The 13,425-nt window shown below is 43.3% G+C and overlaps 1 long non-coding RNA gene across 1 annotated transcript; it reads right to left on the minus strand.

Moving 5' to 3' along the window:
• Window positions 1-12: 12 nt before the first annotated feature.
• Window positions 13-10,534, minus strand: LOC115381407 (uncharacterized). The gene is made up of 3 exons (XR_003930420.1): window positions 10,523-10,534; window positions 7,371-7,373; window positions 13-565 (listed from the first exon to the last, which is right to left on the minus strand). It is a non-coding gene; the product is annotated as an uncharacterized LOC115381407 (long non-coding RNA).
• Between the last annotated feature and the right edge of the window lie 2,891 nt (window positions 10,535-13,425).

Genomic DNA, 13,425 nt, shown 5'->3' on the forward strand with positions numbered 1-13,425 from the left:
ATCACTTCTGCAGTCTCTCTCAATAGCCCCTCGTATAAACCATTCAGCCCGGGCACATACATACTCTATAATGTAGGCTATGTGTAATGGTGTGTGTTCGTGTGCAAGTGTCTATGTGCGTGTGTATGTGCTCACCCACGTCATTCGGGGGGTTCAAACCCCACCACCTTCACATTTTCATTATGGCCAAATCTCAGGCCTGTGTTACACCAGCGTGGCCTTTTGCTGGCGAGCAGGCAGTTTAATCACACATACAGCAGTACTCCATTTTCATTTCCTTTTCATACAGCCTCCATTCCACTCCGGCTTCATAATTCTCCCCTCAGAGCTGTCTAGCCTGTCTGAGTGTTTGCAGCCTGTTGAAATGACATAATCAGTGACTTGGATAAATGCCTAACTGTTTTTTCTTGAGTCTATAATCAGGCTCGGGGTTCAGTGTTGCAGCTCCGAGGAAACCGCAGGAGCAACACTTGACTAAGGAATTACTTCCTCGGAAAGGTAGTTTCACACTAGGAATTTGTTTGAGTATGAACAAAATGAATCCAGTTTAATCGGCCATGTGCATCTCGACAGATTAAAGGCAGGCTTTAACTTTAAGCACGCTGAAAAAAAAATTCAGGGTCAAAAAGTTAGCCTTCAATATTCTAAATAGCATTCACCATTGGGATTTTTAATTGTTTTCAATTTGTATCATAATAGTGACAGTTACTGTAATATTAAACAAGAAAGCCAACAATTAAGACACTTTACAAATAAAAGTATTTTTACACTTGCACTACAAATGCAAAAAGTAGAAAAGGGTGACTACAATCAGTATGAAAGCCTAATTTATAAAACAAAACAGAAAAAATTCATGCACATTTATAATTTTATCCTTTAAAATTTTGAATAATGAGCTGCTCTGCAGACAAAACCAATCACTTATTTGTTTGGTCACACGGGGAAGTAAAAAAAAAAAAAGAAATGACACGTGGAACAGGCCAGGATAAATTGAGTGATGGCTGCAAATGCTTTCAGTAACTATTACTTCAGAGGGTGGACCACATTCAATCAATACCTGAGCAAATAAAAAGCAGTGGGCAGTCAGAATGAGAAACGCTGCAGTGGACTGGGCGACAATCACTTGCAAATGAACAGTCCACATTCAGCTGAGATCACGGAGATTATCAGAAAAAACACTTTAAAGTGTGTTGTATCGAAACAATTCCATCAAATTAACACAGCCCTATTTCTTCAGGTACTGTGTGAATGTGCTCCATGTTTTATGTTTTAAGAGAGGTTCAGTTATTCGGTTTACTAAGGTTATTCCATGGAAAGTTCTTTAGATCTTTCACAAAATACATAATGCTTTATTTCAATAGTATTATTTGGAAAATTTTAAAAGAGATATAGGTTATGTCAATTAAGATCAAACATATATTTAAATACATCCCATTTGAAGGGTCTCAAATTCACCTGCTCACTTCCAAACTACGATAGTTAAACCTGCAGTGAGTTCACCTAAACCGAGGTCTACAGCAATGTCCAGCATGTTGTCTGCATTCTGAATTATGTATAACTGCAGCACTGTTGGAACATGCATGACCATAATCCTGATTAGCATAAAAGCTTTCTGCAGGAGATGGTGTTGGGGAGTCTTTTTTTTTTTTTTTCCCAGTGAGTAAGTGCGAATATGTGCAAGTGTGTGTATGTGTGTGTGTGTTTATGGGCATAAGTATGCACAGCTATGGCTGTGCAGCATATGTTGCTGGTACGACACATCACACTTCTTGTATTTTTCAATTTGCTCATAGTTTGTGTCAATATATGTATATATATATAAAAAAAGGAAGTGAAATTAACCCTGTCATAGCTGTTGTCTCAATGACAGTCATAAACTGAGACTTGATATGAGCCCAACTGTCTTTTCACTGTTGAATAAATACAGGAACCTACAGCCCCTGTGGGCTAACCACAGCCAGCATGTGTTTACTAACTTGCTGAGGAATACCTCAGCCTGATCAGTGTCGATGTGGCACTGATTAGACAGAGAGGTTTGATTAATACTCTTCTGTCTGATGGAGGACATGATAACGGGAATAAAGCAGCTCTTTCTAGATGGGTAAATGACAGCACTGGTTAGAGGGGGGACTTCAAAGACGATTTTCAGCACTACTAGTAAAAAGGTATTCAAGGAACAAAAATGCTGCTTATAATTTACTGTTACTGTGAAAAATGATAGTTCTGAGAATAAAGAAAAAAACTAATAAAAGCCACTTACATGGCACAGTCATTATTGGCATAGGGCTCAATAAAAAAAAATGCTTTTAAAGACTGGTTAAGCAGTATACTTCATGCTCACAGTATTTTCTCCTTTTGTCCCACACAATAAACACAAATTGCTTTCCCAGCAATACATGAGGAGAAAAAGGAGAGAGAGAGAGAGAGAGAGAGAGAGAGAGGGAGAGAGAGAGAGAGAGAGAGAGAGAGAGAGAGAGAGAGAGAGAGAGAGAGAGAGAGAGAGGGAGGGAGATTTCCTCTTACAGGAAAAAATTAATTTGATCTCAAGAAGCTAATATGATTTTGTTTCAGTGGTAACTTAAAAACCTAAAAAGCAAATCTTTTCCCCAAAAAGGTCAGTCCCTGTTTTCATATCCTCCGTCATGCATATTGCTGAGAGAAGCCATACGTGTCTGCGTCTGCCTCCAGTCCTCTCTGTGAAGTTCAATGCTACACCACTGCAGACTGACCACAGATGTCCTGCCGCAGGTCTTCAGAGGGGCTAATGGTCCGCTTCCTGAGTGCAGACAATTCCGCAAATCTCTCCTAATCTTAATTAACAGTGACAGGTGAAAACAAGCAGGAATACCATGGGAACCAACAATGACACAGGCGACTGTACAAATACACACATCTCTGAGGCATGGAGTCACACACAAACATAAACACACACATGTAAACGCATGAAAGCGGCAGCAGAGGATCCATCAGCGCAGTGAACGCCACATTAAGACCATAAAGCACCAATACATCTCCTGTTCCACGTACACAGCGCGTATCCTGCTGCTTCTGCACTGATACCCCTGATCCCCCAGTGCTTTGACAAGGCGTAATAAAGCCTGTATGAAGCGCCGCATTGTGTGGGGAGAACACAATGTTGCATGCTGAGTGCTGTGAGAAGGGCGTACACCGGTGGGTCCCACGGCGCAGCAGCGCACCAGGGCCTATAGTAGGGAGTGCTGAGCATGCTAATGAGGTCATTATGTTATGCCTCTCCCTCGCTCCTGCTCTCCTTTACAGTGTAGGGCTTTGCTTGTCAGAGTAGGCAGGGTACCCTGGTAAGGCCACAGATGTCACATATGGCACAATGAGAAGACACACAAGCGTCTCTGAATGAGCCACTGAGAGGACGATGAGGCGCTGCTCTATTTTCCAGCTAAAGCACTGAAATCTAGAACACTGTATCAGTGACTTTCTTACAGAATAAGGTGGGCTTAAAGAGAAGCAACAATCACAGCGACAACGGGCAACGTTCATTTGCTAATTGTTCCTGCTGTGTATTCAATCAGCAAGCACACAGGGCCGCGTTTCTTTTTCTTTATTTTTAAGATCGTGCTATTATTTACAACTGAAGGGGAGGGGTTTAGTATCGGGCACATGCAAAGGCATTAAAAGATATTTGCATAGCCGTTAACAATTAAAGAGCAGATGGCAAACAGCGGGCACTAAAAAGCCACCAAGCGCCATCTTGGCAGAAAAAGACAGCTGGCAGACAAGATGCAGCCATTTTGTAAGAATAGGTCGCTGCCAGGCTGAGGCGTAAAGAGGTGCTGGTCTCTCTGTGTGCCAGGAGACTGGCAGGCAGGGGGGAAATGTGCCTTAATACCCTTCCTGGTACAAGCAAGGAGAATGAGCTCTTCATATCATCGGCGACGGGGTGATCACAGCCCAGGGCTGATGGAGGAGATCAACGACTTTATGTCTGTTAACTCTGAAATCATGCACGGTTCTCTAAGCAGAGATGGTATCTTATCATTACAGCATTAAAAGGAGAGGAACTGTTTTTCTAGTGGCTCGTGTTAATATCAGAATCATCAACTACTCACCAAGAAATGTAAAATCCCACGGTAATCTCTGTATGTTCGGAAACTGTTGTCCTCATCTTTGATGTCTGAAGCTTTCCCAGAGCCAAAGGTTCACTTGCATGGTTCTAACAATGCAAAAAGTCATACAGTAGTCCTTTCTGTTCTTTTAGGCATTGTTCATACGTTGACACTGATATTAAACCAGGTGTTTTCAGTCTTCATTGTTATGTAGAGTTTCCTGAGTGCAGAGCTCTTTAGCTAAACCATCTGAAGAATGAGTCTCTTTAGGTGCTGGACTTTTGTATATGAGAGAAAAAACACACACAAAAACTTGTAGTCGTCAGGCAGGAACGATGTGGAGGTAAAAGTACTGTCCTTTTCATCTCTCATTCAATTAGCAGTCATTCACTTGTGCTGCCATGGGATCCCTGCTGCACAGCCGTAAGTGGACTTCAGGTGCTATTTCCCTCACACATTCTGAAAGAGAGGTATGAAAGCCCCAGCCTGCCTTCCTCTCTTCCACCTTATAGATCAATACTGCACTGCCATATCCTCTGATGGGAGCTGCTGTAGTGAGGGTAAGAAAATCTAAGGCGAAAAGACAGGTTGTGTTTGACACGGTGGATGAGAGAAAAAGTTCAAATTGTCGTTTCATCCAGGCTCATGAGATCTTAGGAATATTGTGCGTTATCTGCATGGAAGAGGGGGGGAACTGGAGAAAACAAGGTTCGATGGGCCATCATAGTAGGATCCTTATTCCAACCGTTATGATGAAATGAGTAATAAGAGGGAGGGAGCTGAAACGAGAAGAGGTCTTCGACGTCCTGTCTCATTCCTCAATCATTTCTATCCCTCCCCTGTTGTCTTCATGTCTTTCTGACAAAGTTTCATCAAGTGGTGTTGGACACGAGAAAAAAACCCTCCGGCAGAACCACACACAAAGATTGTTTCTCTCTCTTCTCTCTACCTTTCTCTCTGTTTCACGCACACATGTGCATTTGCTGACACACATGCACACACTGCGTGTGGGGCGCTTGAGAGGTGAGGGCCCTGGCCCTGGCTGGTGCTGGGACTGCTGGAGAAAGATAGAAAGAGAGCTGGAGAGAGGAGCTGGGAGCAGTGGTGGTGGTTGGTCCCTGGGTGCTGAGGCCTGCAGGCAGTGCTGGGCAACCTCTGCTAACTTCGCTCCTCTGTATTGATTTCTGCTGCTCCGCGCAGCTCCACTCTGCTGAAGAGGCTCCTAGCCGGCGGGAATGAGCGCTCGGCTCACCCGCCTCACCTGCCTCTCTCCTGGCTTGGCTGGCCTAGCCTGCCCACTCTGCCGCATCTTTGGCTGGCCCTTGCTGGCTCCTTGGGACCCCTGCATGCAGCACAGGGGCCACAGGAGGAAGGCAGCCAGAGAGCCCATGGCAATCCACAGCTGTGTTCACCTGCTCTGGGTTCACTCGCTTCCAACCACCTCGTCGAACTGCTTCTATCCTTCTCTTCTTCCATTCTTCCACCCACTCTTCTTTTCTTTTTCGTTCTCCGCTGCCTCCTCCTCATCCTCTTCTTCCTCCTGTACACAAACAACCAGAGACAGAGATGGAGAGAGAGAGAAAAAAAAAAGTTAATCTTAACTTTCAACATTTTGCCCACTCTGAATGTCAATCCTGGTCTTTCATCAGCAAGAAGTCGGGGGTGAACATTCTGGCATCCTCTCTCAGCTGGTAATATGAACCTGCTAACCTCAGAGAGCAGAAACTGCAGCAATTGGAGGCCTGAGAGTTAAGTGTGTCAGGCAGTGAGATACTGCCTGCCAAAGGTACTCAAAGCTATTAGATTGTGATGTGCCTCAGATAGCAAAATATGGCGAGAGTGGGTCCATTATAAAAAAATCACCACTGTGTCAATAGATTACATTAAAATATTTCCAGGAAATGTTTTTCTTCAACAACCACCCTCTTTAGCTTTCCCTTAGCAGCATAAGCCTCCAAGGTTTTATGTTTATTGGACCATTATGGCTGAAATGCCAAAAGCTACATTTAAACAGGCTGGATACTTCAAACTACCTCCAGCTCACCCATCTGTGTTTGTGGAAGAGTGAGTGTGAAGGAATGGAAATGTTTTGGTCAGGCCAGTGGTGCTCCATAGAAACTTTGTCAAAGAAAACATCTCAGCTTTTGTATTATCTAGAATTATTCAGATGGGTTCAGCAGCCCTCTTCTTATGATAATAGCAGTTGGGGGACATTTCTTTGAGGACTCATGGTCCTATTGTGCTCCTCAGCAGAGAAAGAGGCAAGGCCAAATTCAACCCCCACCATTTCACGTTGCAGCACGGCATATCTCAACCACACAATCGGCAAAATATTCCTTGCCCGAGTACACTACACTGCTTCACAACAGAACACCCTCGCTGTCCGCCTCTCTACACCCCTTTGCAGGCCTAAAGAAACAGACTAAAATCCATGGGCTGACTGCCAGGGGAATAGAGAAGTAAAGTGCAGAGGTTTAGAGTCGGTGGGCCAGCAAAGGCTTTGGAAGTTAGAGCTGTCTGTGAAGGAAGGAATGAAGGGGGAGCAGGGGTGGTGTGGGGGTTTACACTGTTGGGACAAGAGACACAAGTTTGCGAGAGGGGGGTGAGTTGAGTTAGGGGGACATGGATGGGGACCCGGGGTGCGGTGTACGTCTCAGACACAATAATACTATTCATTGGGCTCAGACATGGGTGTTAACTCCCCTCTGACAGAGCACAATAGGGCACGGCGGCATTCAGGCAGCCTTGGTGATATTGTTAGCTCAGGGCTGCATTCTCCCTGCCGCAGGATAGAGCGCCTGCATTGTACCCATCCAGGCAGGATGGATGGAGGGAGGTTTGAGAGGTGAAAGGCAGAGAAAGAGAGAACAGTACGTCTGTCTATCTGTCAGTGCTGAAGGAGAGAGGGCAGAGCGAGCAGGGAGGGTGGAGGAGATGGGCAGGGTCGGCAGAGGTGGTGGCACTGGGGGTGTTTTCCTCCCACAGTACTGGACTCGCTCGCTTATGGGGGGAAAAAGGAGCGAGAGACCGAGACTAAGAGAGGGTGCAATAAATATTACTCAAACAGCCAAGTGGAGGGATAAGGATGCATTAAAAGAAGGAGAGCTCACAGATGGAGAGATGAAGGCATGGTTGAATTTTTTTAATGGGATATAACTTTTTTTTAAATGCTTTAAATTAAGGACATTATTTTGTTCACACAAATCAAGAAACTGAAAGACAAACTGAGGGGAATGACAGGTATAATGTGGAATCTGCTGCTAGACATTAAACTACCTCCAGACCTACTTTCTCAGAAGGAGAGGAGAGTAGGGGAGAGGAGGGGAGGCTCAGTGGAAGACACTGATGTAGAGATGTGGCAAAGACAATGTCACAAGTTAGGATTAAATCCAAAAGCTGGAGAAAAGAAACTACACAATTTCCCGAAACAAACTGTACAATGGTGCGTTAATCTGCAGTCTGCTCTTAACGAGATCCAAAGATCATAATAATACAAAAGTTACATTCTTCACCTCAATTCTCCACCTAAGCTACTGAAAATTAACAATGTTTTTAAGTAATGAAGTATAATTTCAAAAAATAAGAATTAGTTTGCCTTTCAACAATATTCAGTAATTACTTAGATTTAACTAAGATTTATAGACAATAAAGATGTTGGAATCTGTGAAGAACATGTAAAGGTGCAACACTGTACTAGATAAAATTTTAATGGCTGATCTTGAACCATTTACTCAATTAGCAAACAATCAGGATTTTAATCCATGGAAAATAAAATATTGCAGATGCAGCCCGAAAACATGCGAGAGATAGAAGAAAAAAAAACAAGTGAGGCACAAAAACAAAGTTTAACAACTTTTATAAATGATCATTTATTCACATTTGTTTGGGAGCTGCAGTCACTCATTGAGTCACTGAAATACTGTGAGAAGGTAGAATAGGGAAAACCAAACCAGTCTGTATAACGAATGTATAACAATTTAAAAACTGTGGAGTATTCAATGTTACACACACGCACACGCACACACACACACACACACACACACACACACACACACACACACACACACACACACACACACACACCTCTAATCACCAGACATGAGGCACAGTAGACATTTGCACACACTCAGAGTATCATTGCTCCATCTACACAGAGCAACCTGGTCTCATGAACAGTACTTTGTTTGTTTCCCCTCTGGTAAACTCTGACCACTGTTCCCATAGCAACCTTACCAACTCGCTCCCTGTGTGAATGTGTGTGTGTGTGAAACAGCGAGGAGAGAGGAAAGGGGTATGAGGGTCTGTGTGGAGGTTTAGAGTAGGACTCCATGATCTTAATCCAACAAATGTGCCTGCTTGTGTGTGTGTGTGTGTGTGTGTGTGTGTGAGAGAGAGAGAGAGAGAGAGAGAGAGAGAGAGAGAGAGAGAGAGAGAAAGAGAGAGTGCGAGAGTGAGTGAGAGAAAGAGAGACAGAGACAGAGAGAGAGAGAGAGATGCGTGAAGGACCTGGAAAATCCTTTGTACACTGTTTGGGAATAACCTTTGAAACACTCAACTACAGATATGGACATGAATTCGTGCACATGCTCCACTTGTCAAAGTCGTCTGCATTCACGCTCAGCAGTGGGGAGTTAAACTGGTTTCCTGAGATAAGCTGGGAGTCAGCGGCATGATGCTGGGCCATCAGGCAGGCAAGAGCAGACCAGGGCATGGCTCTCGTCAGGGGGCTAATGCCCTTCAAGGGAGGCTAAGGTAGCGAGGGTACTGCTCTTTGTCCCTGTGGGGGGATTACACTGGTCAACCAGCACAGACAATGTACCCCCCTCTTGGTATGGGAGGACCAACCTGCTCTCTACCAATGATAGGGGCAGTCAACTGATCACTAACTTTATTAAGGACAGAAGAAAGCAAGAAGAAGAAGATGGAGAAGAAGAGATGGAGGCACAAGAAACACAGGGACACGCTAAAATAAGAAAAGGCACAGAGTTAAAAAGAGAGCAATGGGAAACAGAGGAGGGGTGAAGAGACGGCTTCTCCAGCACAGGATTAGGGGGGAGAAGATGAAAGGATCAGGTCTAAAAGGGGGGAAAAAAAAAGCGAAAAGAGAGATGGCCAGAGGAGGGAAACCCGTGACTTAAACTCCCAGCAAGGAAATCAAGTGAAAGAGGGAGAAAGAAAAGAGGAAGAGAGCTCAGATGTCCATGACCTCCAGGCACTGTAAAGGAGTCACTGAAGGCTTCCTTCTTATAACAGGAGCACAAAGTGACAACTCACTCTCCGTTTGCTATTTATGCCACAGCACACACTACCTATTCAAACCCAATGACAAATGCAGCAGATAATTCTATTACTGAGGACTTTAATAGAGGATATTTAGGGGACAGTTAGCGGGTCCAGGTAGCATTGCTCCGGCCCACTGCAGACAGATATGGCTCTGCAACACTTAACAACAGGGATTTGGCAGCACTGTTGATTGAACATGTCAAATCCCATTTGTCGGAGGGCTGTGCGCGTTTGTATCGACACTCTGTAACCTTGTGGCTCCGTAAAAGGAGACCTCAGAGTGTGTGTGAGTGTGTGTGTGTGTGTCTGCAAGAGAGTGTGATTTGGCAGCGGGCAGGCGGGCAAACTGGTGGGTGGCACGGTTGTGTTGGATAGGTGTGTTGGTGTCGGCTTCTCTCCACTCCACCTTCTCGTCAATGTTTCTTCCCATCTTTCCATTGCTGTCCGGTTCAATTCTCCCTTTTTGCAGAAAAAAAAAAAAAAAAGGGTGACAAGAAGGAGATAGAGGCTTTTGCAGCACTTCTTTTCTTGGTTTCCATCCCTCCCTCCCTCTTTTCCTTCCATCCCCTATGGTAAAGCTGCCAGACAGGAGTGCTCAGCAGCTCTCCGAACATTATTGATCCTGAGAGCAAGCCAGCTAGGGAGTTGGTGTCTCTCTCTCTCTCTCTCTTGCTCTCTCTCTCTTTCTCTCTCTTTCCCGCTCTGTCTCTCTCTCTCTACCCCTCTCCATCATGGTCTCATCCCCGAACACAACCCACAACTTTTTCCTCCCAGCCTCCCTCACTCCCTTCTCGCCTCTACTTCATTTATCAAGGTTAAAGAACTCTTATAAAAAAGGGAAGAGGGGGTCGCCTGGATGTTATCTGACTTCATGAAAGAAATCCCCTCAGGCCACTCCACTGGAGGAGGATGCTCTTTGCTAGACCCAACACACACACACACACACACACACACACACACACACACACACACACACACACACACACACACACACACACACACACACACACACACACACACACATGCAACACAACACAACACAAAGTGGGACCAAGCAGTGGCCCACTCATAGACTGTCAGAAATAGAAAGTAGTATGTCCAGTTTTGAACAGACCCCTTCATCAAATCAAAAAGATGAACATCTATTGAACAATTACGGTAAATTAAATCAAAATTTTGTGTTATTGAAACATGCTGGTTCCATGTTCTTTGAAGGCACTGTTTGTTTGATTTTAACAACTTTGACTTAAAAAAAAACAAAAACAAAAACAAAAAAAAACGAAAGGACATAAGAGTTGCTGCCATGTTCCTGATAATCTTTTTGGGAAGGAGAAATAAAATATTGACTGCATTTCATGCAATTTAAAGAATATTCCTCATTCCTGAATGACACCAGAAGAGTTGTCAATGCTTGACAGGTTTACACTTGATCAGGCCTTGTTTGTGGAAGCTCACGCTCATCAGCTGACCCGAGACACTTTTTAACACCTGGGATATATTTCTGAAGTCAGAAAAATGTTGTTCAAGTCAGACCTTGAACTGATCATTTATGCTTTTATTTCATCTCATATTGATGATTGTAATTCTGTTTTTGCTTTGGTCAATATGACTGTTCTTAACAAACTCCAAATGGTACAAAACTCTGCAGCTGGACTACTGACAGGTACGCCCAGAACATCCCACATTACCCCTGTTTTGTCCAGCCTTCACAGGCTGCCTGTTTAGTCTTGGACTGACTTTAAATTTTTAGTCCTCACATTCCGAGCGTTGCATGGTGAGGCCTCCCAGTATATTACAAACTTGCCATGCCCTCAGTCCTCACAACGAGCCCTTCGGTCTTCAGACCAGAAACTCCTGAAGGTCCCAAAGACACCGTTTAAAACCTGGGGAGACCAAGTGTTCCAGGCTGTTGCCCCCGGACTCTGGAAACACTTGCTGTCGTCTCTCCATATGGCTGAGTCCGTGGACTCCTTCAAAAAGGATTTGAAGACTCTTTGATTTAGAGAAGCGTTTAGCTGAATATCTCACCAGTGAAATCCATGAAAAATAAAAATGTTGTCTTTTTACCTTGTTCTGTACAGCGCTTTGTGATTTTTGTCGGAGGAAAGCACTTTGTAAATAAACTTTACTTACTTGATAGCAAATGTTCTTAAAAGCTCTCAAACTTTGTGACAACCGTTGTGAAATTCAAACAGTGACCAAACATTTAAAAACCACCTCCGACGGGGTGAAGGCATTTTAAAGGCAGATTTAACTCAGTAATTTAGGGGATGATTATTTCCACAAATTTCCAAAAGTCATGCAAAAAGGCAACTAAAATATGTCAACAGAGTGAGGAATCGAAAGCCTAAATAAATGAATCACAACTATTTATGTTGTTAGCTACTGTTGCCAAATATATTTGATATACAAATAAAAACAATGTCTCTGTCAGGTATTATTTAACATGATGCTTGTAAATGAAAGCAGAATAAATGACAGATATCATTAACTGAGGCAAAATAGCAAAATTTTACAAGCTAGGATTTTATGTTACCTGGCTTGATGTAGGAGGGAAATTGTTTTACACACACAAAATTAAATTCTTGTTCGAAATTGGTCCACTATTTTCAACTCAATTCAATGCAACCTGTGTTTCCTAAAGACGCAATTCTAAGGCACACTGACCTGCATAAAAAACACACACAACAAATACAGGCACATACATATCATGTAAATAAGAGTCAAACATCACTGATGACGCGCTGTTGTATTATGAACTTTGCTTCAATGTATCCACAGTATAAATCAGTATAATTCAGGTATGATTGTTTGGTGGCAACATTTTATGAGCATGTAATTTAAAAAAAATTATACAGACTATACATTTTACTAGATTTTATTCTAATAATTTACTATTTCAATGAACAGATCAGAAATTGTCTGACAAAATAAGATCAGGTCAGTTCAGCTTTTTTCAATTATCTCTGAAGCATCAGTAGTGCAGATTATTCATCAAACATGAATTGAAAAAGGGAAAAAAAAGGCTGTTAAAAATTGCCACCTTATTGGAAAGAGGTAACAAAAAACAGACTGCACAAAAAACTACACCTGGGAAGTTAATTTTCACAAAGCCAGTCTGCATTTAAAGCCCCATAATTCATCTGTGGGGATACAGTTTCTACATTTCCAGCCTTTAAAAGACTGTAGCTTCTATTGTCCCTGTTTGTAAAAGGACTGGAAATGGCTCTACATGTGGAGTACATCCTGTCTTCCATTGTTACTGCCTTCACTCTCTCCTATAAAGGCCTGCCTGCACTCCAGGCTACAACAGCCAGGCAAATACACAAGGCAGCGCATTACAGAGCCATACCTTCCCCTCCCTTTGTGCGCAGTAATTGCCACAATGCATCTTCTCGTCCAGCTAATTAAGTGAGTCTTCCCCATTGTCTCACTATACTATCACCTTTTCACAAAGCCAGAAAGAGAATGAGAGAGGGAGAGAGAGAGAGACGAGAAAGACACAGGGGGAGAACATATTAGAGCAAGAGATGGAGAGAGAAGAGGGGTGAAGGAAATACAAAAGCAGGAGTCTAAAAAGAGCAAGAATGAATGACAAAGGCATGTGTCTGTGCCCTAGTAAATGTTTACCAGTTGAAAAGGGTTCCTGTTGTCTGTTTGCAGGTGGTTTTGTAAACAGCGCATTACTGCTGTCAGATGAAACTCTTCATCCATAAAGTCAATCTAGAGATGCATCCACAGTTTTGCATTTCTTGCTCTGTAACATTTGTAGGATTTATGGCTGCACTGCTGTGCAATGGTTACAATATGCCTCACAACAACAACATCTTCGGTTTTGGCTTTGGGTCATTCTGTGTGGAGTTTATATGGCTTGCCTGTGGAAGCCTGGAGTTTTCTTTGTGCACTCTGGTTTCCACAGTCAAAAAACTCCAAATTAACCATACATGTGTATGATTGTCCATCTCCTTATCGTTACCCTGTGACGGACTGGCAACATTTCTAACTTAGCCAAGTTCGTCCATAGTCAGAGGGGGCCAGCTAAAGCCACAGACAATACTCA

This window comes from Salarias fasciatus, chromosome 23 (assembly GCF_902148845.1).
Source record: "Salarias fasciatus chromosome 23, fSalaFa1.1, whole genome shotgun sequence".
Lineage (NCBI taxonomy): Eukaryota > Metazoa > Chordata > Actinopteri > Blenniiformes > Blenniidae > Salarias > Salarias fasciatus.